A 27,403-nucleotide genomic window follows, 5' to 3' on the forward strand; every position below is an offset into this window, starting at 1 on the left:
ATACACAACGGTCAAACAGTTTTCATTTCAAGGATGCAAAGCTGGTTCAATATACGCAAATCAATTAATATTACTCATCACATCAAGAGGAGCAACAATAAAAATCACATGGTTATCTCAATAGATGCAGAAAAAGCATTCGACAAGTTCCAACCCCCCTTTTTGATGAAGGTTTTGGAAAAATTAGGAATACATGGAACATTCTTCAATACAATAAAGGCTGCATATGACACACTTACAGCCAGCAATATACTTCATGGTGAAGAACTAAAGCCATTTCCTCTTAACTCAGGAACAAGACAAGGATGTCCACTCTCTCCAGTCCTCTTCAATTTAGTATTAGAATGCCTAGCTATAGCAATAAAACAAGATGCAAACATAAAGGCGACTAAAATACGGAAAGAAGAAATAAAACTCTCCCTCTTTGCAATAACATGATCTTGTTTTTAAAGAATCCCTTAGACTCCACTCCCAAATTACTCAAGCTGATTCAAAACTTTGGCAAAGTAGCAGGGTATAAAATTAACTCCCAAAATCAATGTCTTTTCTGTATGCCAACAATGAGAAAAGTGTGGCTGAAATTAGGATAGCAACTCCATTTGTAATAGCCCCACAAAACATAAAATAGCTAGGAATTAACCAAAGAAGTGAAGGACCTCTATGATGAAAACTTTAAAAATGTGAAAAAGGAAATCAAACAGAACTTAGAACATGGCAAAAACTCCCATGCTCCTGGATTGGAAAGATTATCATCATGAAAATGGCAATAATTCCCAAGGCTATCTACAAATTTTATGCCATACCTATCAAAATTCCAACCTCATTCTTCAAGGAAATAGAAGAGGCAATCCAAAAATTCATATGGAACAATAAAAGACCCCCAATAGCAAAAACGCTCCTCAACTGAAAGAACACTGCTGGAGGAATATCAATACCAAATTTCAAACTCTACCATAAAGCCATAGTAATCAAAAGAGCTTGGTACTGGCACAAGAACAGACCTCAGGACCACTGGAATAGAATTGAAAACCCAGAAATGAACCTAGAGACCTATACCGTCTAATCTTCAATAAGTGAGCTAAGAAAATAGAATGGAAGAAAGACAGCCTCTTCAGTAAATGGTGCTGGCAAATTTGGTTAACTACTTGTAGAAAAATAAAACTAGATCCTTATATATGACCCTGCACCAGAATCAACTCCAAATGGATCAAAGATCTTGGAGTCAAAGCAGACACTCTGAAAACATTACAGGATGGAATAGGAGAAACCCTAGGTCTCCTTGGAGCAGTCGGAAATTTTCTTAATAGAGACCCGGAAACACAACAAATCAAAGAAAGGTTGGACAAATGGGATTGCATGAAGTTGCAGGGCTTCTGAATGGCAAAGGACATAGCTAGCAAGATTAATAGAAAGCCTACGGATTGGGAGAAGAGCTTCACTAGCCATACAACGGACAAGGGTCTCATATCTAAAATATACTTGGAACTCAAAAATTAAATCCCCCAACAACAAATCCTCAAAGAAACAACTGCCCAATAAATAAGTGGGCTAAAGACTTAAAGAGAAACTTCTCTGAAGGAGAAAGAAGAATGGCCAATAGACACATGAAGAAATGCTCAACCTCCATAGCCATAAAAGAAATGCAAATCAAAACAACATTGAGATACCACCTCACCCCAGTTAGAATGACTATAATCAAGAACTCTAACAACAACAGATGCTGGAGGGGATGTGGACAGAAGGGAGCCTTACTTCATTGTTGGTGGGAGTGTAAACTTGTTCAACCACTTTGGAAAGCAGTATGGAGGTTCCTGAAAAGACTTCACATAGAGCTCCCCTATGACCCAGCAATCCCACTTTTGGGCATTTACCCAAATGTTTACAAACAAGACCACACTAAAGCTACCAGCACAACTATGTTTATTGCTGCATTATTTACCATAGCGAAGATATGGAACCAACCCAGATGCCCCTCAGTAGATGAACGGATTAAGAAAATGTGGTGTATATACTCAATGGAATTCTATGCCTCCATCAGAAAGAATGACATTGCCTCATTTGTTAGGAAATGGAAAGGCTTGGAAAAAATTATATTAAGTGAAGTAAGCCAAGCCCAAAGAAACATAGGTCCCATGGTTTCCTTTATTTGCAATATCTAGTATATGTATGAGTCCAGCAGAAAAGACAGATAAGGTGATGTTAGGAAAGTGAACACTTAGATATGTATTTAAATGCTTTTTCTTTCATTTATTTGTTTCTAACGCATTTATAAAGTTATTTCTTTGTTTATTTGTACGTCCCTCACCCACAGTATAACCCCTGCTTTCACTGTATTTGATGTCGGTATAATTTGTGGAGGGGAAGGGGCAAAATAAGTCGTTTAAATAACGATACAGGTGGACCCGTTGCAACAATGAGAATTACAAGGTGTCATGTGGAAAACTAATTTTACAACTTTGGTTGCGGAGGTGGGGGATTGGGTGGGGCAGTGGGGAGAGGCTGGGAAGGGATGTGAAGGGTAAACAAAGCAGGAGGCTACCATGTTTGATAAGAAATGTACTCATTATCTTGCCCATGTATTTTTAACCCATGTGTACAGCATGGTCACAATAAAAAAATTAAGCATAAGAAAAAAAAAAGGAAGAGATCAGTAGGGAACTTTCAATTTCATTGAAGTATTTAGGACTATTGCTGTGAGTTCTGATTTGAATGCCTTCTAGAATTCTGCGGTAAATGCATCTGGTCATGGGCTTTCCCTGGGTGGGAAATCTCTTATTGCTCTTTCTATTTCGATGCTTGGTATTGGTCTACCAAGGTGGTTTAAATCATCTAGGTTTAAATCATCTAGTTTGCTAGAAAAGCGTCCATTCCTTCTAGATTCTGAAACTTATTAGCAAAATGGTTTGAGGATTACACCCTTATAATGTTCAGAACCTTGGTTGTATCTGTGGTGATGTTTCCATTCTCATTTCTGAGTTTGTTGAATTGGGAGTGTTCTCTTCTTTTTCTGATAAGATTTGTTTAGGGTCTGTCAATTTGTTAATTTTTTTTTTATTATTGTAAAGCTACTATACAGAGAGTTACAGTTACATGAGTGAGGTTATGAGTACACTTCCTCTTGAACATTGTTACCCCCTCCATTGTTTTCCCCCTACCATCCCCTCCCTCCCTCCCTTCCCCGAGGTTCTTTTTTTTTTTTTTTTTTTTTTGATTGTGATTAAATGATTACATAATTTCAAAGTCACAAGTTCATTCTAACTTCCCTGGAGCAAATTATCTACCACAGTCTGTAATATATAACAGTGTTCACATGTTATATACCATATTTGTGATCAGCAGCATGAGGATATTTAGTAGTGGTTCAACCAGATGAGCGGGAGTTCTTTGTTTCTTAAGTCCTGTTAGTTTTGTCGTATCACCTAACCTTTTGGATTTAGCATCCACTTATGAGGGAGACCATGTACCTTTAGTCTCTTCGTTCTTGGCTTACCTCGCTCAACATGATTCCTTCTAGCTCCATCCATTTCCCTGCAAATGCCATTATTTTGTCATTTCTAATGGCTGCATAATATTCCATTGTGTATAGATACCACAATTTTTGGATCCATTCATCTGTGGTGGGGCACCTAGGTTGTTTCCATATCCTAACTATTGCGAACAGTGCTGCAATAAACATGGAGGTGCACGTGTCCTTGTATATTGGTTCCTGTTGTTCAGGGTAGATGCCTAGAAGTGGTATGACTGGGTCGTAAGGGAGGTCAATCTTTAGCTTTCTAAGGACCCTCCAGACTGCTTTCCAAAGTGGTTGTATAAGTGTACATTCCCACCAGCAGTGTAATAGGGTTCCTCTTTCTCCACATCCCCTCCAGCATTTGTCGTTGGCTGATTTGTGGATGTGGGACATTCTGACTGGGGTAAGGTGGTATCTCAGGGTTGTCTTTATTTGCATTTCCTTCACCACCAGGGATGATGAACATTTCCTCATGTGTTTCTTTGCCATTTTTATTTCTTCATTTGAGAAGTCCCTCTTTAGTTCCCTTGCCCATTTAGTAATTGGTTTGTTAGGTTTGGGAGGAATTAGTTTCTTGAGTTCCCTGTATATACAGGATGTTAACCCCTTGTCTGATATATTGCTGGTAAATATTTTTTCCCAATTAGTTGGTTGTCTTTCTAGCTTAGTTGCGATAGATTTAGCTGTGCAGAAGCTTTTTATTTTAAGGTAGTCCCATTTGTCGAGTCTCTCTCCAACTTGTTGTGACCCTGGGACTCTGTTCAGGAAGTTCCTTCCTGTGCCTATTAGTCCAAGTGTCTCTCCTACTCTGTCCTGTAGTAGTTTCAGAGATTCAGGTTTAATGTTAAGGTCTTTAATCCATTTTGAGTTGATGTTGGTGCATGGTGATAGGCTGGGGTCCACTTTTAGTTTTCTGCATGTGGCTGCCCAGTTTTCCCAGCACCAGCGGTTGAAGAGGCTGTGTTTCTTCCATTGTATGTCTTTGGCTCCTTTGTCGAATATCAGCTGGCTGTAGGCCTGTGTATTTGTATCTGGATCTTCTATTTTGTTCCATTGGTCTTCGGGTCTGTTTTGGAAACTTTCCTTTTTCTAAGATGCCCTCAGGTTTAGAATACTGCCAACTTGGCAGGGAGAGTGCATCCAGAGCATCTGATCTTCCCAAGAGCACCCGCAGGAGCAAACACAAGCAGTCTAGGCTGCTCAACCCTTCCAAAGGCGGGAATTGCTACAGCAGAGAGCTGAGAATCCTAAGTGAATAGCAGCTGGAAATAGGCTCCCAACAGAATCCAGATCAGGCACAGACTCTCTCTACCAATTTGTTAATTTTTTGGAAGAACCAACTCTTTGTTTTGGTGATTCTTTCAATGTTTTCTTGAATACTATTTCCTTTAATTCTGATTTAATTTTGTTTTTTCCTTTCTACTAGATTGGGGTTTAGCTTGCTGCTCTTTTTCAAGAAGGTTCAGATGTCTGAATAAATTGTTTTTTTCAGATCTCTCCAGTTAGTTGGAACTCAGATCTATAAACTTGCCTCTGAGTACTGCCTTTGCTGTATGTCAGAGGAGCTGGAAATTTATTTGTTCACTTTTGTTGAATATCACGAATATGTGAATTTCCTTTCTAATCTCCTCCATGACGCATTGGGGATTCAACAATGTGTTGTTCAGCCTCCATGTGTTAGAGGACTTTCTTTGGTGGCTCTTGGTGTTGACTTCTAATATTACTCCCTTGTGGTCTGAGAAAATGCAGGGCATAACTTCAGTATTTCTGATTGGGACACGTTTGCTTTGTGCCCTAAAACGTGGTGTATTTTGGAAAATGTGCCATGTGCTGCTGAGAAAAATATGTATTCTGATGCTGCTGGGTGAAATATTCAGTAGATGTCTGTAAATTTTTGTTGATCTGTACAATAGATTAGATCTTAGTTTGTTCTATTGAGTTCTTGCCTCACTGATCACTCCAGCGGGGATAGTGTTGTGTAAAATCTTCAACAATTAGTGTTTTTTTCTGTATGTGAGATTTGAGTGAAAGTCGTGTTTCTTGGATAAACTTGGGTGCTCCAATGTTTGGTGAATAGATATTTAGAATTATCTGGTGAAGAGTTAGCATTCTTCGGTCTCTTCCTCCATTCCTACATTCTCTCCTTATTCCCCACTGGTTTTTTGTTTTTCGTTTTTTTTTTTTAGTCACGGTGGTACAACTGTTTTCCAATTAATGGTTTTCCAACTGCCATTCATGCTTTGTAGTAGAGTTTGAAATTTGGTATAGGTATTCCTTGAGCACTGTTCTTTCTGTTAAGTATCGTTTTTGCTATTCGGGTTCTTTGTCCCATATGAATTTTTGGATTGCCTCTTCTATTTCTTAGAAGAATAAGGCTGGAATATTGATAGGTATGGCATTGAATTTGTAGATAGCCTTTGAAAGTATAGCCATTGTTACCGTGATGATCTTTGTAAACTAGGAGCATGAGAAGTTTGGGACTTTCTAAGTTCTGCTTTGATTTCCTTTCTCAGGGTTTAAAGTTTTCATCATAGAGCTCCCTCATTTCTTTACTGAAGTGAATTCCTAGGTATCTTATTTCTTGTGGGGCTATTACAAAAGGAGTTGCTTTCCTTATTTCAACTGCGCTCTTCTCATTGTTGGCATACAGAAAAACCACTGAGTTTTGACCTTTAATTTAATACCCTGTGTCTATGCCAAAGTTTTGAATTTACTTGAGTAATTTGGGAGTGGCAGCGTGTGGTTCTGTAAATACATGATCTTGTCATCTGCAAAGAGGGAGAGTTTTACTTCATTTTTCTATATTTGTGTCTCCTTTTATGTTTAGCTCATGTCGTTTTGCTGTAGCTAGGCATTCTATTACTAAATTGTAGAGAAATGGAGAGAGTGGTCATCCTTGTCTCGTTCCTCAGTTTAGATGAAATGGCTTTAGATTTTTAGAATTAAGTATAATGCTGGCTGGAGGTTTGTTGTACTGAAGAATGTTCCTTGGATTCCTAATTTTTCCAGAGCCTTCATCATAAAAGGCTATTGGACCTTTTCAAATGATGTTTCTCTTATCAACTGAAATAACCCTGATGTTCTTATCTTTGGAGTGGTTGATGTGATTAATTATAGTAGATGTTTTGTATATATTGAACCAGCTTTGCATCCCTCAAATGAAACTTGTTTGACTGTGGTGTATGAATTTTTGCATGAGTTGTTGAAGTCGATTGGCCAACATTTTGTTAAGAAGTTTGCATCAATGTTCATCAACGAAATGGGTGCATAATCCTCTTTTTTGGTGAGTCCTTACCTGGGTTTGGGATAAGGGTTATGATGGCTTCTTAGAAAGAGGTCTGTAGGGAACTTTCTCTGTCAATTTCCTTGAAGAGTTTAGGAGTATTGCTGTGAGTTCTGATTTGAATGCCTTCTAGAATTCTGTGGTGAATCCATCCGGTCCTGGGCTTTCCCTGGTTGGGAAAACTCTTATTGGTCTTTCTATTTAGATGCTTGATATTGGTCTACGAAGTTGGTTTAAATCATTCTGATTTCGTTTCTAGTTTGCTAGAAAAGCGTCCATTTCTTGCAGATTCTAAAACTTATTAGCATAACGGATTGAGAATTATTCCCTTATAATATTTGGAACCTTGGTTGTATCAGTGGTTATGTTTCCATTCTCATCTCTGTGTTTGTTTAATTGGGAGTGTTCTTTTCTTTTTCTGATAAGATTTGTTTAGGATCTGTCAATTTTGTTAATTTTTTGGAAGAACCAAATCTTTGTTTCGGTGATTCTTTCTATTTATTTTTTTGAATTCTACTTCCGTTAATTCTGATGTAATTTTAACTGTTTTTTCCTTTCTACTGCATTGGGGTTTAGGTTTCTGCTCTTTTTCAAGGAGATTGAGCTGTCTGATTAAATTTTTGGTTTCAGATCTCTCTGATTAGTTGATGGAGGAAATCAGAGGTATAAATTTGCCTCTGAGTATTGCCTTTGCTATGTGCCAGAGGAGCTGGTAATTTGTGTGTTCACTTTTGGTGAATATCACGAATATGTGAATTTCCATTCTAATCTCTTCCATGACTCATTGGGGATTCAACAATGTGTTGTTCAGCCTGCATGTGTGAGAGGACTTTCTTTGGTGGCTTTCGTGTTGACTTGTAATTTTATTCCCTTGTGGTCTTAGAGATTGCAGTGCATAACTTCAACATTTTTGATTGGGACAAGTTTGCTTTAGGCCCTAAATCGTCGTGTATTTGTGAAAATGTGTCATGTGCTGCTGAGAAAAGCCTGTATTCTCTTGCTGTTGGGTGAAATATTCAGTAGATGTCTGTTAATTCTTGCTGATGTATGCAATGTTTAGAGCTAATTTTGCTCTATTGAGTTTTTGCCTGGTTGATCAATCCACTGTGTACAGTGTTGAGTAAGAGTCCCCTAAAATTAATATTTTTGTCTCTATGTGAGATTTGAGTGAAGGTCGTATTTCTTGGATAAACTTGGGTGCTCCATTGATTGGTGAATAGATATTAGAATTGTCTGGTGAATATTTAGAATTCTCTGGTATCTCCTTCAATTCCTACATCCTCTCCTTATAACTCACTGGTTTTTTATTTTGGGGGGTGGGGGTTAACGGTTTTCCAACTAACTGTTTTCCAACTAACGGTTTTCCAACTGCCGATCATGCTCCTCTTCAAAACTGTGTACTGCCAATCAGTTACTGGAAGCGGGCCTCTAGGGCTTGAAGCCCCACCCCTCCAGTCCCATTCACGCCCCTTTCAGCAGCATGCCCTGCTCCTTGGCCGTCATGCCACGTCCCCTTTTTGTGGCATGGCATGCCCCTCCAGCAGTATTCCCTGCAGCGCAGTGACATCAACTCCTCAAAGACCTGCTATGATCAGTGACCTTGTCTGTGTAGCAGTTAGGCTTCCCTCTTCCTATTCCCCACCCTTCATCGAGCTGGGAAATGGTTCCATTTTACTGGGCCCTGCTGATTATCAAGGCTCCATGGGATTTCACCTTCCTCACTGTTATCCAGCTGTAATCAGATCACTCATTCCTTCTGCACCAAATTCTGAACTTTCCCTTCTGACCTGATGTTGAACAGGCTTAAAATGCAAGTCTAACAGATAGCAAGGTTCAAACCATAGAAACATATTGGCTAACAATAATTAACATTTAGCAAATCTTTACTTATGATATTTTTGCAGAAATTTTTATTCGTGAAAATAGGGTACAGAGTTGTTACAGTTCGATGATCAAGGTAATGAGTACATTTCTCATCAAGCATTTGTGCCTCCTCCTCTGTTTTTCCCCTTCCATCCTTTCCCTCCCATCTCCACAACTAGACTCCAACACCCCACTTAAATTGTAAAGTCTGCTTTTCGACAGAGCAACTTGAACATCTCAGTGTTGCAATGGGTCAACCTGTATCCCTATTTAAACAATTTGTTTATTCCCTTCCCCCCGAAATTACACCAACATCAAATAATAGTGAACACATGGGTTACATTCTCCATGGTGGAGGTATGTACAAATCAACCAAATAATCACGTGGTACCTTATAAATACGTTTGAAACAATAGCAAGAGAGAAGAAACCATGTAAATACACAAATTAACAATAATTAACACTTGGTAAGTCATAACATTAAGAGATATTCAGGGTTTCTCTGAGCAGTCTATCATGTAGCCTTCTGTGGATATTGTTCCACTGCCTGTTTCACTTGAGTATGATGATTCCAATGCTGATTTACTGCCATTTTAATAGCCAAGCGTGTAGTTAGCATCACTAAGCGTGGTCTGTGATGGCCAGGACATTGTCATTCCACACTACTAAGCATAAGCCAAATGAAGAAATTCTTTCATGGAGTCATGTTTTATCTGTTATCTCAGCGGTTTGGCCTTTTGTCAGGAATGCCTCAGCTCAGCCTGAAAAGTGCTCACTAGTACTAACAGATACAAATACAACTACTTTCCAGGCTTTACCTCTGTAAAGTCCACTTCCCAAAATCCTCTGAAAAGTCCACTTCCCAAAATCCCCCCAAAATCTCTGGATTGTTCATTATCTGATCTGTCCCCTGATTATCACGAATGGGAGTTGAGATACCCAGACTTGCCATTTTTCTTGTGTTTTTCCGGCTTATTCTGCCCATTTGGGATGAAAATAACACCAGTTTTGTGCTAGAACACTAACTTAATGCAAGCATCAACCAAAGTGTGTATTTGCACAGTCAATAATCTATTGATACAATCTAGTTCAACAGATACATATATCCATCATCCAACAACTATATATTAATGGTCTAGGAACCACAATGAAGAATTTGGTAAACCAGAAATTATTAGGTTTAGGTAGAGATGTGTGTAAAAAATAGGAATAGAGTGATGTGGGAAGGCACAGGGAGAGTTAACTTAACTAAGTCCTAATCTCAAAGCAGGAAATAGGATGGATAGGATGAAAGTAAAGAGAGAGCAAAAAACAAGAAAGAGAAAGGAGAAAAAGAGACCAGAAAAATAATAGAAAGGTAAAAATTAAATATATAATGCAGACACCATACCAAAATATTCTGAGAAGAACGTGAATATAATGAGAGACGGTGAGGGATATAAAGGAGATGTGAAAAACTTAAAAATAAAAATACTTACAATATTATATAGGTATAAAGATGTAGTGCTCCTATTAGGGAATTTAAGTCTAAGAGGTTTTGAGTTGAGTAATAAATTTGTGGATTAATGTGTACACAATGGGGGATAAGGTCTAATAATCGACTATGGGTTTATCTGAGGATGTTCAGAACAAAAATTAAGTCACATAAAGAAGAACGAAAGAGAAGAAAAGATGAAAAGGATAAGAAAGAATGACAAAAGATCAGAAGTTCAGTTGTGCTAAACAAAAAACAAAAAACAAAATTTAAAGAATAAAAAGAAAGAAAAATGCACACACACATATACCCCCAAAATAAAAATTACAAGAGGAAAAAAAGTTACTAGAAAAAAATCTTTTTCAAAAAAGGTAAAAATTAAAGATTCAAAAAAGTTTTAGAAAAAAATTTTTTATAACAGGTCCAAAAAAAAAAAAAATAGTCCTTTGATTTTTTGGGGGAGGGGTGGGAAAAATCCTGTATCTCCCTTGTGTCCATAACCAGCCTTTGTATGAGTTTCTGGTCTGCTTGTGGTGTTTGATTTTCCTGTGGCTTGGTTGGTTTCTTAAGTCAGTTTGTTTGTCGAAGCAGAAAAATGCTCTGCTTTGCCCAGGATTTTGTGATCTTCCTCCCAGGTTAGTTCAATGGGAGGGGATCTGCTTTGAGTATCACAAGAGGGAGATGGCTTTTTCCTCAAGTTTGGAGATGCTGTGATGAGGCTAGGTTCTGGGTAGAGTTGAGCCTTTCAACAAACAGTAGTGGCCTGGAGCCACTCTCAGGGTTTATGTTTACTGAATTTCAATTGATTGTCCAGGCTGCTGAAGGGAGGGGCAGCCTCTGGCTCTGATACTCAGTGAAGAAAGCCACCCCTGGGGCTGGCGCCCGAGTTGGGTGACTTTTCCCTGGGTGGAGCTGAGTCTGGCAGGTCAGCTTATTTTCTTGTGACCTGCTAAATGACTCTAGTTTCCTTCCAAGGCCTGAGTTGGAGCTAGCAGCTCCGCCGAGCTTTCTCAGTATCCAAGATGGAGATCTTTGGTACTGGGGAGGGAGGGGTGGCCTTTCCTCCTCTGCTCCCTGAGAAGGAGTGAGGACGTTAGGATTCTACTCACGCCAATTCTTGGTTCCTGGGTCATCTCTGATCTGTGAACTGCAGGATGAAGATGTCTACTCCTTGTCGGCTCTTGATGGTGTTGAGTAGGATCTGCTTGAACGCCGTGTCTGCCTCCTTCGTCTCAGACTCTCTGTGATTCAGGTATGGCGAGTATGGCCGCCGCTGCCACGGCTGCCACTGCAGCAGTGGCTGCAGGCAAGTGCTCAGATCTGTCTCCTTGCCTGGATTTTCCCTCTCTAGCTTAACTCTCTGTCCTGTGATGGCACACTTGGTGTGATTCACTGGTTTAGGTCTGTTCACTGGAACTCTAAAACTGCTTTCTATGCGAGAGCTTGTTTAGTCTCCAGCTTCTCCTCCGCCATCTTCCCGGAACTCCTCCTTTAAAAGTTCTTAAATCACAATTGTCTCTTCGATCAAATGCCAAAGAAGTTTCCTCACCTCTTTAATCCTCCAAAAAGACATCAATATTATATTGTCTCTTAAGAATGAGTGTGTGTATCCTTTATGTTGTTTGCTTTTTAAAAAATGTAAAAAGCTCTATTAATTCAGTGTCCAATATAGGCACTCAAGAAGAGAGAAATTCTTAGTAAAGGCCACAAACAATTCCCAAACAAACTCATTAAATAAAAAATCCTGGATTTCCGTGAATATGGTGGAGTAGAAGCTGGAGGCTCAGCAAGCTCTCGCATAGAAAGCAGTTTTAGTGTTCCAATCAATGGTCCTAAGCCAGAAAATCATACCAAGTGTGCAATCACAGTCCAGAGAGTTTGGCCAGAGAGGGAAAATAAAGGCATGGAAAGAGATCTTAGCACTTGCCCGTAGCTGCAGCAGCAGTGGCTGAAACGGCGGCGGCCGCAGCCTTAGCCTCCATACATACAACTCTATGAGTCCAGTACAAAGGCACCAGGTGCAGGGGGCAAGCATTCTACCCAACACCAGCAAGAACTGACAAGGAGCAGATACCCTCATCCTGCATATCTCAGACCAGAGACAACCCAGGTTCAAACACTGTGGCTTGAGTAGAACACTGACATCCTCACTCTTTCTCAGAGAGCAGAGGAGGAAAGTCCCCCCCCCCCTCACAAGACATCTCTATCTTTGATACTGAAAAAGGCCCAGCTGAGCAGCTAGCTCCAACTCAGTTCTTGGAAGAAAACAAAAGAGCCCTTTAGCAGGTCACAGGAACCTGACCTGACCTGCCAGGCTCAACTCTACCCAGGGGAACGTCACCTCCCCCCCAGGGAGAGAAGGCTCCACCCCAGGAGGACTGGCTTTCTTCACTGGTAAACAGAGCCAGAATCTGCCCCTCTCTACAGCATCCTAGCCAATCAATTGAAATTCAGTAAACATAAACCTTGAGAATGGCTCCAGGCTGGGCTCTGTGAGTGTCTCTGAAGCTAGCCCCTCAGGGAACAGCTACTGTTTGCTCAAAGGCCTCAACTTACTCAGAAACTAGCCTCAACACAGCATCTCCAAACTAGAGGAAACAGCCATCTCCCTCTTTTGTGATACTCAAAGCAGATCAACCTCTCACTGATCTAGCCTGGGAGGAGGATCTGGGTAAAGCAGAGCATTTTCTGGCTGCTCAAACAAAATGACTTAAGAAACAAATCAAGCCACAGGAAAACCACACAGCACAAGTAGGCCAGAGACACCATCAAGAGACTGGTTACAGACAAAAGGCAGATACAGGATCTTCCCATTCCCCCGCTCCCCGTCAAAAAAAAAATCAAAGAACTCTTTTTTCTACATTTTTTATTTTTAATTTTTAAAAAAATTGTTTTCTATTAATCTTTTTTTCTTATATTTTTATTTTAGGTATATACTTGTGTGTGTTTGTTTATCTCTATTGCGCTTTCGGTGCTTTTTTTTTCTTTTCTTCATTCTTTTCATTTTTGCTCTTCCGTTCTTTTCTGGGTGACTTAATTAGTGTTCTACTCATCCTCAGATATATACCTGTTGTCGATTATTAGAACTTTTCTCTCATTGTGTACACATTTAATCCAGAAATTTATTACTCAATTCAAAACCTCTTAGGTTTAAATTCTTTAAAACCAGTATTATCTCTTTATACTGATATAATTTTTTAAGAATTTTTGTTTTTCCTTTTTTTCTTGCTTTTTTTTCTTTTCTTCTCCTTTTCAATCTCTCTCCTATCATTCTGTCCAATCCATTTCCCTCTCAGATTAGGACTTGGTTAATTTCACTCTCATTTTACCTCTCCATATCCCCCTGATCTTATTTATCCCCACCATTCTCCCTAAACCTAATAATTTCTGTTTGGCAAATTCTTCCTTGCTATTCTTAGTTCATTAATCCATAGTTGTATGATGCTGAAAAGAGTGTGTCTGTTGAACTAGATTGTATCTGCAGTCTTTTGACTGTGTAACTACAGGACTTTGGTTGATGCTGCCTTAAAATAGTGTTCTAGCACACAACTGGTGTTACTTTCATACCAAATGGGCAGAACAAGCTGGAAAAAGCCAAGAAAAATGGCAAGTCTGGGTATCTCAACTCCCACTCATGATAATCAGGTGACAGAACAGTTAATGAATAATCCAGAAGAGAGTTCCCAAAGAGCTCTTCAAACACTTCTGGTAAACACGGTGAATGAAAAGATTGAAAACATGAAAAGGACCGTGTGAGCATCAAAGCCGAAAAATTAGAAGGAAAACAAATAAAAAAACATAGTAGAAAGTCTTGACAGTAGGTTAGACCATACAGAAGATCGAATCTTCGGCATTGAATACAGCCTAGATGTTATAGAGAAAGAACAAACAACTATCCAAGACAAATTGAAGAAATATGACAGATCGATACAACATTTGGAAGACACCATAAGAAGGCCTAATCTGAGGATAACGGGTGTAGAGGAGCACCTAAAGAGAGAAGTTAATGGTCTAGGAAATTTGTTTAACAGGATCCTAGCACAGAACTTCACAAACATGCAAAAAGATAGATACAGATACAGATACAAGAAACATTTAGAACTCACAAATAGACCAGACGAAGTCAGGACATCCCACCGTCACATTATAATCTGCACAGGATCAATTCAGACCAAGGAAAAGTTTAAAGCTTTGAAGAAGAAAAGATCAATCACATATAAAGGGAAATCAATTTGAATCACCTCAGATTTTTCAGCAGAGAAAATTAAAGCCAGAAGAACCTGGAATGATATATGCCATGCCCTAAAGACGACTATCAACCACGAATACTGTACCCAGCTAAACTCTCCTTCATAACCGAAGGTCAAATAAAAACCTTCCATAGTAAACAAAAATTGAAACAATACATCTCCACCAAACCAGCCCTATAAAAGATACTTAAGGATGTCCTACACATAGAAAACCAACAAGACCACAAAAAGGCCAAGAAACCTCACCCAAACTGAGAATCCAGGAACCATAGGAAGAACCTGCCACGCCACATACACTTGGTTGAAACTTCTGGAATGAAAGGTTCTGGACAGGAGTGGAGCCTGGCATAAACTCAAGCCCCAGGCATCCCCCAGGAGTTGGTGGAGAACTGGATTCCCTAAAAAAGACAATCTGGTCAGACTTAACCCGTTGTTCTCTCAGAAAGAGAAGTTCCAGTGTGACTGCTGCTCACCACAGTGATCCAGGGCCCAGTGGCAGGATGCCTGCCCTGTGCCCTGACAAGTCCCACCTGGGAGAGCGTCTGTCCTGCCTCTGGGCCACTTCAGGCCTGCCATTGTATACAACAACCCTTGTTTCCTCCTCTAACAGGCAGCTCAGTATCCCACCACCATGGAAACCCAGTCCGAGAGGCACAATGGAGGGGAAGCTGCCGAAGCAAGCGTTTGGAAAGGAGCAGAGATCACAGCAGGCAAAGCAGCCATGAAGATGTGTCTGCAAGGAGTCCTTAGCTGGGTTCAGCAAAGAGAGGCCGGCGCAGGTGGGCGGAGCTCTTCCATAAAGCTGCCTGTGGTGGATAGATGGCTTCTGATTTGACATCGACAACAGAATAAGGGACTGCAAATTCAATGAATAGTCTCTGGCCAGAGAAACAAGGTCAAACGCTTAAATGGTTCCTGGTATCTCCAGCCGAGTGGACATCTTTCTGTGACCAGTGGGTGTCACGCCACCATCTGCAGAGTCTGCGTGAGAGATCGAGTTGGACAAAGAGCTTCAAGGAAGCATGCCCTCAGGAAGGGGGTGTTGGTTCAAGGCTTCCCATACACTTGGCTGCACCTTTATAGCCTCTACCTTTATTCTTACTATATTCTTCTTGGCTGTACATTCTTTGCCTTTATTCTCGTTTTGGCTATTTTTCTATTGATCCACGAACAGAGCATGTTGTATTTTTCCAGTCCAATAGAGACGGCTTCTCTAAGTAATAAAAGCTAAGGCCAAAGATTAAATGTGGGCAATGCCCCAATCAATCTATCATCTGATGTGACGTTGCCTCCAGAAACTCCTACACCTTCACAAGCGGTTTTGCAGCTCACGCAGAGTAAATATAGAGACTTAAAATTTCTAGATATGTCCAACAGACAAAATCAATGAATTAAACTAAGTTAGTAAGAGTTATCCCAGTTCAGAGATTTCTAAAATAGAAGGGACCTCTGATTATAAAAGAAAAAGAAAGATTCTCCCAACAGTTATGCTTAAGTTTAGTCCAACTTACGTTATAGGGAATAGATGGTGTTTTCATACAAAATATAAAGTTAGTAACATATTTCCTGAACCAACCAAGAACCATTTCCTTATACAGGAGCTTATAAAGATGAAATTAGTTGGATGAAAATAAAATTAAAAAGAGTACAATGTAAGTTCAGATCTGTCTTAGGTTTGTTAATTATTAAACATAAAAAAGGCTGAATAGATGACGTATTCTATTAAACAATATGCTAGACTTGTTTCGCACCACTTAGCTTAAACAGTTGGTGGGATAGTTATCAATTTTCATGTAATTTATCAATGCTTTGCCTTTAAAAAATTGATTACGTGCTTAAGTATACAAAGAATCTATGTCACAATCACACACTGTATAAAAATGTTAATTCTCCTCAAAAAAGATACACTCAGATGCAACTCTTTTGAATTTGTGTCTGTTTGTCACTTCGCCGACTCCTTTGACCACCTATCCCGAGATCCCTGTCCCGTCGGTCCCAGTGCTCCGGCCGAGCTGGTCCGTCACAAGAACCCAGTTACCCCAGCCCCCAAAAAGGTGGAATGGCAGGAACTCCCAAATACCTCTCAATCCTATCTCTCAACATCAACGGACTTAACTCTCAAACTAAGCGACATAGACTGTCTAGTTGGATGAAAAAGCAAGATCCTTCTATCTGCTGCCTTCAGGAGTCACACCTTGCCCATAAAAACAAACAACGTTTGAAAGTGAAAGGCTGGAACAAAATCTACCAAGCAAATGGGCCCAATAAGAAGACAGGAGTTGCAATCCTAATATCAGATAAAATAGACCTCAAATTAAAATTAGTGAGAAGAGGCAAAGAAGGTTGCTACATACTAATTAGGGGACCTCTCCTCCGGGAGGATGCTACAATTCTAAATATCAATTCACCAAACAACGGAACCACCAAATTTATCCAAGAAACACTACTTTTCCTCAAATCTCGCATAGATCCAAAGACATTAATTGTTGGGAACTTTAACACAACATTATCCACACTATATAGGTCAACTCGGCAAAAGCGCAACAGGGAAAACGCGTATTTAAACACCTGCATAGATCAAATACATTTAACAGACATCTACCGAATATTTCACTCAGCAGCATCAGAATACACGTTTTTCTCAGCAGCACATGGAACATTTTCAAAAGAGACGACATTTTAGGTCACATAACCAACTTGTCCAAATTTAGAAACACGGAAGTTATACCATTCATTCTCTCAGACCACAAGGGAATGAAATTAGAACTCAACACCTAAAACCCCAAAGAAAATCCTGTAACACATGGAGGCTGACTAAACACTATTGAATCACCAGTGGGTCATGAAGAGATTTGAAAGGAAATTCAAATGTTCATGATATTCAACAAAAATGAGCACACAAATTACCAGCTCCTCTGGGACACAGCAAAGGAAGTACTTAGAGGCAAATTTATAGCTCTAAGTGGGAGAGATCTAAAACCAATAATTTGATGAGACATCTGATCTTCCTTGAGAAGAGCAGCAAGATAAACCTCAATCCAGTAGATGGGTCGAAATAATTAAAACTAAATCAGAATTAAACGAATTAGAATCCAAAAAAACCACAGACCGAATCAACAAAACAAAGAGTTGGTTCTTCAAAAAAATTAATAAAATTGACAGTGCCTTGACAAATCATATCAGAAAGAGAAAATAACATACCCAAATAAATAAACTCAGGGATAAGAATGAAAACATCACCACAAATATAACCAAGACCCAGAACATTCGAAGTCTTTGATCAATTTGGGGTTGATTTGGTGCAGGGTGATATAAAGCATCTAACTTTAGTTTGCTACAGGTGATCAACCAATTTTGCCAGCACCAGATACTGAAGAGGTTGTCTTTTCCCATTCTGTTTGTAGTTCCCTTATGAAAGATTAGTAGGATTGCAATTCGAATCCACTGATCCTCAGTTCTCTTCTTGTACCAGTACCAAGGTTTTGCATTTACTATGGATTTGTAGTAATGTTTGAAATTTGGTATTGGTATTCTTGAGCACTGTTCTTTCTGTTAAGTTTCGTTTTTCCTATTCAGGTTCTTTGATTGTTCCATATGCATTTCTGGATTGCCTTTTCTATTTCCCAGAAGAATGAGGCTGGAATATTGATAGGTATGACATTGAATTTGTAGATAGCCTTTGGAAGTATTGCCATTGTCACCATGTTGATCCTTGTAAACTAGGAGCATGGGAGGTTTTTCCACTTTCTAAGTTCTACTTTGATTTCCTTTTTCAGGGTTTTAAAGTTTTCCTCGTAGAGGTCCTTCACTTCTTTACTGAAGTGAATTCCTAGGTATTTTTTTTCTTATGGGGATATTACAAAAGGAGTTGCTTTCCTGATTTCAACTGTGCTCTTCTCATTGTTGGCATACAGAAAAGCCACTGAGTTTTGAGCTTTAATTTAATACCCTGTGACTATGCCAAAGTTTCGAATCAGCTCCAGTAATTTGGGAGTGGCAGCGTGTGATTCTGTAAATACAGGTTCATGTCATCTGCAAAGAGGGAGAGTTTTACTTCATTTTTCTCTATTTGGGTCTCCTTTATGTTTGCCTCTTGTCGTATTGCTGTAGCTAGACATTCTAATACTAAATTGAAGAGAAGTGGAGAGAGTGGTCATCCTTGCTTCATTCCTCAGTTTAGAGGAAATGGCTTTATATTTTCAGAATTAAGTATAATGCTGGCTGGAGGTTTGTTGTATTGAGAAATGTTCCCTGGATTCCTAGTTTTTCCAGAGCTTTCATCGTAAATGGGTATTGGAGCTTTTCAAATGATTTTTTTGCATCGACGGAAATAACTTATCAGCATTACGGTTTGAGAATTAGTCCCTAATAATGTTCCAAACCTTGGTTTTATCTGTGGTGATGCTTCCAATCTCATCTCTGAGTTTGTTTAATTGGGAGTGTTCTCTTCTTTTTCTGATAAGATTTGTTTAAGGTCTGTCAATTTTGTTAGTTTTTTCAAAGAACTAACTTTTTGTTTTGGTGATTCTTTCTAGGTTTTTTTTTTTTTTTTTGAATTATACTTCCTTTAATTCTGATGTAATTTTAATTGTTTCTTCCTTTCTACTGGATTGGGGTTTAGCTTGCTGCTCTTTTTCAAGGAGGTTCAGATGTCTCATTAAATTGTTGATTTCAGATCTCTCCAATTAGTTTAGGTAGGAACTCAGAGATATAAACTTGCCTCTGAATACTTCCTTTGCTGTGTGCCAGAGGAGCTGCTAATTCGTGTGTTCACTTTTGTTGAATATCATGAACATGTGAATTTCCTTTCTAATCTCTTCCATGAAGCATTGGGGATTCAACAATGTGTTGTTCAGCCTCCATGTGTTACAGGACTTTCTTTGTTGGCTTTCAATGTTGACTTCTAATTTTATGCCCTTTTGGCCTGAGAGAATGCAGGGCATAACTTAAAAGTTTCCGGTTTGGAAAAATCGGCTGTGTGCCCTAAAACGAGGTGTATTTTGGAAAATGTGCCAGTGGTGCTGAGAAAAACGTCTATTCTGATGCTGCTGGGTGAAATATTCAGTAGATGTCTGTTAATTCTTGTAGATCTATGCAATTGTTTAGATCTGAGTTTACTTTATTGAGTTTTTGTCTGGTTAATCAACCCAGCGAGGATAATGTTGTGTATAAGTCCCCAAAAATTAATATCTTTGTCTCTAGGTGAGATTTTAGTGAAGGTCGTGTTTCTAGGACAAACTTGGGTAGCCCTCATTCGGTGAATAGATATTTAGAATTGTCTGTGGAATATTTAGAATTCATTTTTCTCTCCCTCCATTTCTACCTCCTCTCCGTATTCCCCACTGTTTTTTTGTTTGTTTGTTTAACGGTTTTCTATCTAACGGTTTTCCAACGAACGGTTTTCCAACTGCCATTCATGCTCCTCTCCAAAGTTACCTACTATCCAATCAGTTCCTGGAAGTTCGCCTGTAGGGCTAGAAGCTCTACCCCTCCAGTGGCACGTCACGCCCCTTTCAGTAACATGCCCTGCCCTTTGAGCATTATGCAACGTCCCCTTTTTGGGGCGTGGCATGCCCTCCAGCAGTATGCCTTGCGGGGCAGTGACATCAGCTCCTCAAAGACCTGCTATGATCAGTGGCCTTGTCTGTGGAGCAGTTAGGCTTGCCTCTTGATGTTCACACCCTCCATCTGGCTGGGACTCGGCGCCATTCTATTGGGCCTTGCTTATTATCAAGGCCCCATGGGTTTTCACCTTCCTCACAGTTATCCAGCTGTAAGTAGATCATTCATTCCTTCTGCACCAAATTCTGAACTTTCCCTTCTGACCTGATGTTGAACAGGCTTAAAATGCAAATCTAACAGATAGCAAGGTTCAAATCATAGGAACACATTGCCTAAGAATAATTAACACTTAGCAAGTCTTAATTCATGATATTTTTTTACAGAAATTTTTATTCGTGAAAATACTGTACAGAGGATTTACAGTTCGATAAACAAGGTAATGAGTACATTTCTCATCAAGCATTTCTGCCTCCTCCTTTGTTTTACCCCTTTCATCCTTTCCCTCCCATCTCCACAACTAGACTTCAACACCCCACCTAAATTGTAAAGTCTGTTTTTCGACAGAGCAACTTGTACATCTCAGTGTTGCAATGGGTCAACCTGTATCCCTATTTAAACAATTTGTTTATTCCCTTCCACCCCCCAAAAGTTTAACCAACATCAAATAATAGTGAACAAATGGGTTACATTCTCCATGGTGGAGGTATGTAAAAATCAAACAAATAATCACGTGGTACTTTATTAGTACATTGGAAAAAATAGCAAGAAAGAAGGAACTATGTAAATACACTAGTTAACAATGATTAACACTTGGTAAATCATAACATTAAGAGATATTCAGGGTGTCTCTGAACAGTCCATCTTGTAGCCTTCTGTGCATATTGTTCCACTGCCTGTTTCACTTGAGTATGATAGTTCCAATGCTGATTTCCTGCCACTTTAAAAGCCGATGGTGTAGTTAGCACCACTGAGCATGGTCCTTGCCTCATGGGTTCTAATTCAGGAGCGTGATGCCTTTGATACACACCAACTATCCAGGAAGGAAGGAAGAGGTGCAGTTTTTCTCAGGAGGCCGGTGGGCCTGGGCTACCAAAGGATAGGCACCCTGAAGAACATGATGCAAAGCCTACAGGGATTGTACAAAATTGTCGTTAGACATTTATGGTAATAGAGCTTTCCCAGATTTAGGACCCAAAGGAGGTGGTCTACCATCAATTATTTCAAAGGGAGTGAATCCTCTAACATAAGGGGTGCATCTTGCTAGAAGGAGAGAAAGGAGAGGAGGCTTACCCACTGATGGCCAGTCTCTGTAATTCAGTTAGTTAAACTTTCCTTTAAGGTCTTCTTCACTCTTTTTACCTGCCCTGAAATCTGTGGTCTATAAATACAATGTAACTTCCAATTTATTTCTAGGACCTTAGCTAACAATTGAGTGTCTTGGGCTGTGAAGGCCGGGCAATTGTCATTCCCCACTAATAAGCATAAGCCAAATTGAGGAAATCTTTCATGGTGTCATGTTTTAACTGTCAGCTCAGCGGTGTGGGCTTTTCTAAGGAATGCCACTGCTCAGCCTGAAATGTGTCCACTAGTACTAACAGATACAAACATCCATATTTTCCAGGCTTTACCTCTGTGAAGTTCCTCGCATATGAAACCTCTCTACATTTACCATCTTTAAAGCATTTACCTGCTGCCCAATTTCTACATGCTATGAATAGTCTTTTCTGGTTGACGACCCTAGCTCTCATTACAGTTTTGACAAAGACCCAGGGCAATTTTCCAGGGTGACAGTAAGCATATATAAACAGACAGAAGGCATGAGACCAAAACTATTTTTCACAAGTACATTCTCCACCTTTGCACACTTGTTATCAGTGTTTGTGCTTGTTCCTTGAATCTTAACTCTAGAGGCCCCACTGGTTTTAGGGTGGCCTTCTGAGCTACGTGATCATCTTGGTTCTTTGCTGAACCTCAGGGCTCTCTAATTTCTTAAATTCCTGTTTAGTACTCTGAACCTCAGTCTGGAGCTTGGAGACTTCTTCCATTATATCCTCCTCCTTACTCTCAAGCTCGCTTTCATGATGTCAATCCACTCCTCAAAGTCCTTCCTTACCTGCAAGTGTGTTTCTAGAGTCACAGAAGAGTTACTTTGATGGTCCAACTACTTCTCCTTCTCATAACACCTTTACTTTCCCTTCAACTCCTCATTTAAGTACTCAATGGTGCTATTGAGAGGGGTTTTTTCACACCTCCACCTGTTCCATGGGGACATACTCCTTCTTCATTACAATTATCGTGAGTCTCTTGGCAGTCTGGTTGGCATTTTCCTCTAGTAGCTCCTCTTTCTCCTCTTTCAGCCACTGACCTGTGGGCCCTAGTTTGCCTCATACACATCCAGACTTGTGTACTTGGATTCCATGTGATTCGGAGTGTTTACCAGGTTCATTTTGAGGACTTTGTTCTCATCTTTGATTCTTACAATTTCCTGATTTGTGTCTGCAGATCTTCTCTTCATGTCCGATAATTGTCTCTTAGTTTTCTCCAGTTTGCTACTGAATTCATTTTTTAATATGGTTTTCATTGTGAACACATTATACAGAAGGTTTACAGTTACATAAGCAAGGTCATGAGTACGTTTTGTATCATGCATTCTTGCCCCCTTCTTTTCTTTTTCCCTATCATTCCTTCCTTCCCACTTACTCACTTCCCCCTCCCATGCTTACATTGTAAAGTTTGTTGTTCAAAAGTGTCTTGTACATCTCATTGTTACAATGGGTCAACCTGTATCCCTATTCAAACATTTTGTTTTTTCCCATCCCCCCCCCGAAATTATACCGCCATCAAGTACAGAGAAAACACGTGTTACAACTAGGAGGAGGAATATAAAAGGCAACAAAAAATCACGTGGTACCCTATAAATAAGTTAGAAACAATAGCAAGAAAGAAAAAAAAACTACTTCTAAACCTATCCTGGGGTTCATTTCGCTTTACATCATCTTATAAGGTCATATGTACAGAGATTTTGACCTTTTTTGCTTGTCCCAGACATATACTTGTTATTGCACGTAAGGGAACGCTATGTTCTTATCCAGGCAGAAGCTCTGCAATTTCATGCAATTCCATTTGTCCAACCTGTTATTGATTTGTTGTGTTTCTGCGACTTTATTAAGAAAATTTCAGCCGGTGTCAAGGAGCCTGAGAGTTGTTCCTATTCCTTCTTGTAATGTTTTCAGGATGTCTGTTTGTCTTCGAAGTTTCTAATCCGTTTGGAGTTGATTTGGTGCAGGGTGATATATAAGATCTAACTTTAGTTTGCTACCGGTGATCAACTAATTTTGCCAGCAGCAGATACTGAAGAGATTGTCTTTCTTCCATTCTATGTTTGTAGTTCTCTTATGAAAGATTAGTTGGCTATAGGCATGTGGGTTCACTTCTGGGTTTTCAATTCGAATCCATTGGTCCTGAGGTCTCTTCTTGTACCAGTACCAAGGTATTTTGTTTACTCTTGCTTTGTAATAGAGTGGGAAATTTGGTATAGTTATTCCTTCAGCACCGTTCTTTCTGTTAAGTATCTTTTATGCTGTTCGGGTTTTTTGATTGTTCCATGTGAATTTTTGGGTTGCCTCCTCTATTTCCAAGAAGAATGAGGCTGGAATCTTGATAGGCATGACATTGAATTTGTAGATAGCCTGTGGAAGTATTGCCATTGTCACCATGTTGGTCCTTGTAAACTAGAAGCATGGGAAGATTTTCACCTCCTAAGTTCTTCTTTGATTTCCTTTTTCAGGGGTTTAATGTTTTCATCTATGAGGTCCTTCGCTTCTTTACTGAAGTGAATTCCTAGGTATCTTATTTCTTGTGGGGCTATTACAAAAGGAGTTTCTTTCCTGATTTCAGCTGTGCTCTTCTCATTGTTGGCATACAGAAAAACCACTGAGTTTTGAGCTTTGATGTAGTACCCTGTGACTATGCCAAAGTTTTGAATCACCTCGAGTAATTTGGGAGTGGCAGCATGTGATTCTGAAAATAAATGTTCATGTCATCTGCAAAGAGGGAGAGTTTTACTTCATTTTTCCCTTTTTGGGTCTCCTTTATGTTTGCCTCTTGTTGTATTGCTGTAGCTTGGCATTCTAATAGTAAATTGAAGAGAATTGGAGAGAGTGGTCATCCTTGTCTCGTTCCTCAGTTTAGAAGAAATGGCTTTAGATTTTCAGAATTGAGTAGAATGCTGGATGGAGGTTTGTTATACTGAGGAATGTTCCCTGGATTCCTAATTTTGCCAGAGCCTTCATCATAAAAGTGTATTGGAGCTTTTCAAATGATTTTTCTGCATCGACTGAAATAACTATGATGTTCTTATTCTTGTTCTTGTTGATGTGATGATTTGTAGTAATTGATTGGTGTACATTGAACCAGCTTTACATCCCTGAAATGAATTTTGTTTGATTGTGGTGTATGAATTTTTGCATGAGTTGTTGAAGTCGATTGGCCAACATTTTGTTGAGAAGTTTGCATCGATGTTCATCAACGAAATGGGTCTATACTTCTCTTTTTTTGATGAGTCTTTTCCTGCGTTTGGAATAAAGGTTATGATGGCTTCATAGAAAGAGGTCAGTAGGGAACTTTCTCTTTCAATTTCATTGAAGATTTTAGGAGTATAGCTGTGAGTTCTGATTTGAATGCGTTCTAGAATTCTGTGGTGAATCCATCCGTGTATGGGCTTTCCCTGGGTGGGAAATCTCCTATTGCTGTTTCTATTTCAATGCTTGATATTAGCCTAAGAAAGTGGTTTAAATAATCCTGGTTACGTTTTTAGTTTGCTAGAAAAGCGTCCAATTCTTTCTGAATCTGAAAGTTATTAGCATAACGGTTCCAGAATTATTCCCTTATAATGTTCACAACCTTGGTTGTATCAGTGGTTACGTTTCCATCCTCATTTCTCTGTTTGTTTAATTGGGAGTGTTCTCTTCTTTTTCTGATAAAATTTTTTAGGGTCTGTCAATTTTGTTAATTTTTTGGAAGAACCAACTCTTTGTTTTGGTGATTCTAAGTTTTTTGAATACTACTGCCTTTAATTCTGATTTAATTTTAATTGTTTCTTCCTTTCTAATGGATTGGGGTTTAGCTTGCTGCTCTTTTTCAAGAAGGTTCAGAAGTCTCATTAAATTGTTGGTTTCAAATCTCTCCAATAAGTTGATGTAGGAACTCAGAGCTATAAACTTGCTTCTGAGTACTGCCTTTGCTTTGTAACAGAGGAGCTGGTAATTTGTGTGTTCACTTTTGGTGAATATCACGAATATGTGAATTTCCTTTCTAATCTCTTCCATGACGCATTGGGGATTCAACAATGTGTCGTTCAGCCTCCATGTGTTACAGGACTTTCTTTGGTAGCTTTCGTGTTGACTTGTAATTTTATTCCCTTGTGGTCTGAGAGAATGCAGTGCATAACTTCAACATTTCTGATTGGGACAAGTTTGCTTTAGGCCCTAAATCGTCGTGTGTTTGGGAAAATGTGTCATGTGCTGCTGAGAAAAACCTGTATTCTGTGGCTGTTGGGTGAAATATTCAGTAGATGTCTGTTAATTCTTGATGATCTATGCAGTTGTTTAGAGCTAATTTTGCTCTATTGAGTTTTTGCCTGGTTGATCAATCCACTGGGTACAGTGTTGTGTAAGAGTCCCCTAAAATTAATGTTTTTGTCTCTATGTGAGATTTGAGTGAAGGTCGTATTTCTTGGATAAACGTGGGTGCGCCATTGATTGGTGAATAGATATTTAGAATTGTCTGGTGAATATTTAGAATTCTCTGGTCTCTCCCTCCAGTCCTACATCCTCTCCTTATTACCCACTGTTTGTTTTTTTATTCCGGGGGGGGGGGGGTTAACGGTTTTCCAACTAACTGTTTTCCAACTAACGGTTTTCAAACTGCCATTCATGCTCCTCTCCAACTGTGTACTGTCCAATCAGTTACTGGAAGCTGGCCTCTAGGGCTTGAAGCCCCACCCCTCCAGTGGCATGTCACTCCCCTTTCAGCAGCATGCCCTGCTCCTTGGCCGTCATGCCACGTCCCCTTTTTGTGGCATGGCATGCCCCTCCAGCAGTATTCCCTGCAGGGCAGTGACATCAACTTCTCAAAGACCTGCTATGATCAGTGACCTTGTCTGTGTAGCAGTTAGGCTTCCCTCTTCATATTCCCCACCATTCATCGATCTGGGACACGATTCCAATTTATTGGGCCCTGCCGATTATCAAGGCTCCATGGGATTTCACCTTCCTCACTGTTATCCAGCTGTAATCAGATCACTCATTCCTTCTGCACCAAATTCTGAACTTTCCCTTCTGACCTGATGTTGAACATGCTTAAAATGCAAATCTAACAGATAGCAGGGTTCAAACCATAGAAACACATTGGCCAACAATAATTAACATTTAGCAAGTCTTTACTTATGATATTTTTACAGAAATTTTTATTACTGAAAATACCGTACAGAGGGGTTACAGTTCGATGATCAAGGTAATGAATATATTTCTCATTAAGCATTTGTGCCTCCTTCTTTGTTTTTCCCCTTCCATCCTTTCCCTCCCATCTCCACAACTAGACTCCAACACCCCACCTAAATTGTAAAGTCTGTTTTTCGACAGAGCAACTTGTACATCTCAGTGTTGCAATGGGTCAACCTGTATCCCTATTTAAACAATTTGTTTATTCCCTTCCCCCCGAAATTACACCAACATCAAATAATAGTGAACACATGGGTTACATTCTCCATGGTGGAGGTATGTACAAATCAATCAAATAATCAGGTGGTACCTTATAAATACGTTTGAAACAGTAGCAAGAGAGAAGAAACCATGTAAATACACAAGTTAACAATAATTAACACTTGGTAAGTCATAACATTAAGAGATATTCAGGGTTTCTCTGAACAGTCTATCATGTAGCCTTCTGTGGATATTATTCCACTGCCTGTTTCACTTGAGTATGATGATTCCAATGCTGATTTACTGCCATTTTAATAGCCAAGCGTGTAGTTAGCATCACTAAGGATGGGCTGTGATGGCCAGGACATTGTCATTCCACACTACTAAGCATAAGCCAAATGGAGAAATTCTTTCATGGAGTCATGTTTTAACTGTTAGCTCAGCGGTTTGGCCTTTTGTCAGGAATGCCTCAGCTCAGCCTGAAAAGTGTCCACTAGTATTAACAGATACAAATACTCATATTTTCCAGGCTTTACCTCTGTAAAGTCCACTTCCCAAAATCCTCCAGGTGAGGTTCTTCGCATCTGCACCCCTCCAAAATTACCATCTTTCCAGCATTTACCTGCTGGCCAATTTCTACATGATATGGATAGTCTTTTCAGTCTGACGCCCCACTGGCTTTCATAATAGTTTTAGGCAGAGACCCGGGGCCATTTACCAGGGTGGCAGTAAGAATATATAAACAGACAGAAGACTTGA

The sequence above is a fragment of the Dipodomys spectabilis genome, unplaced genomic scaffold, assembly GCF_019054845.1.
Source record: "Dipodomys spectabilis isolate Male_0828 unplaced genomic scaffold, ASM1905484v1 ptg000328l, whole genome shotgun sequence".
Lineage (NCBI taxonomy): Eukaryota > Metazoa > Chordata > Mammalia > Rodentia > Heteromyidae > Dipodomys > Dipodomys spectabilis.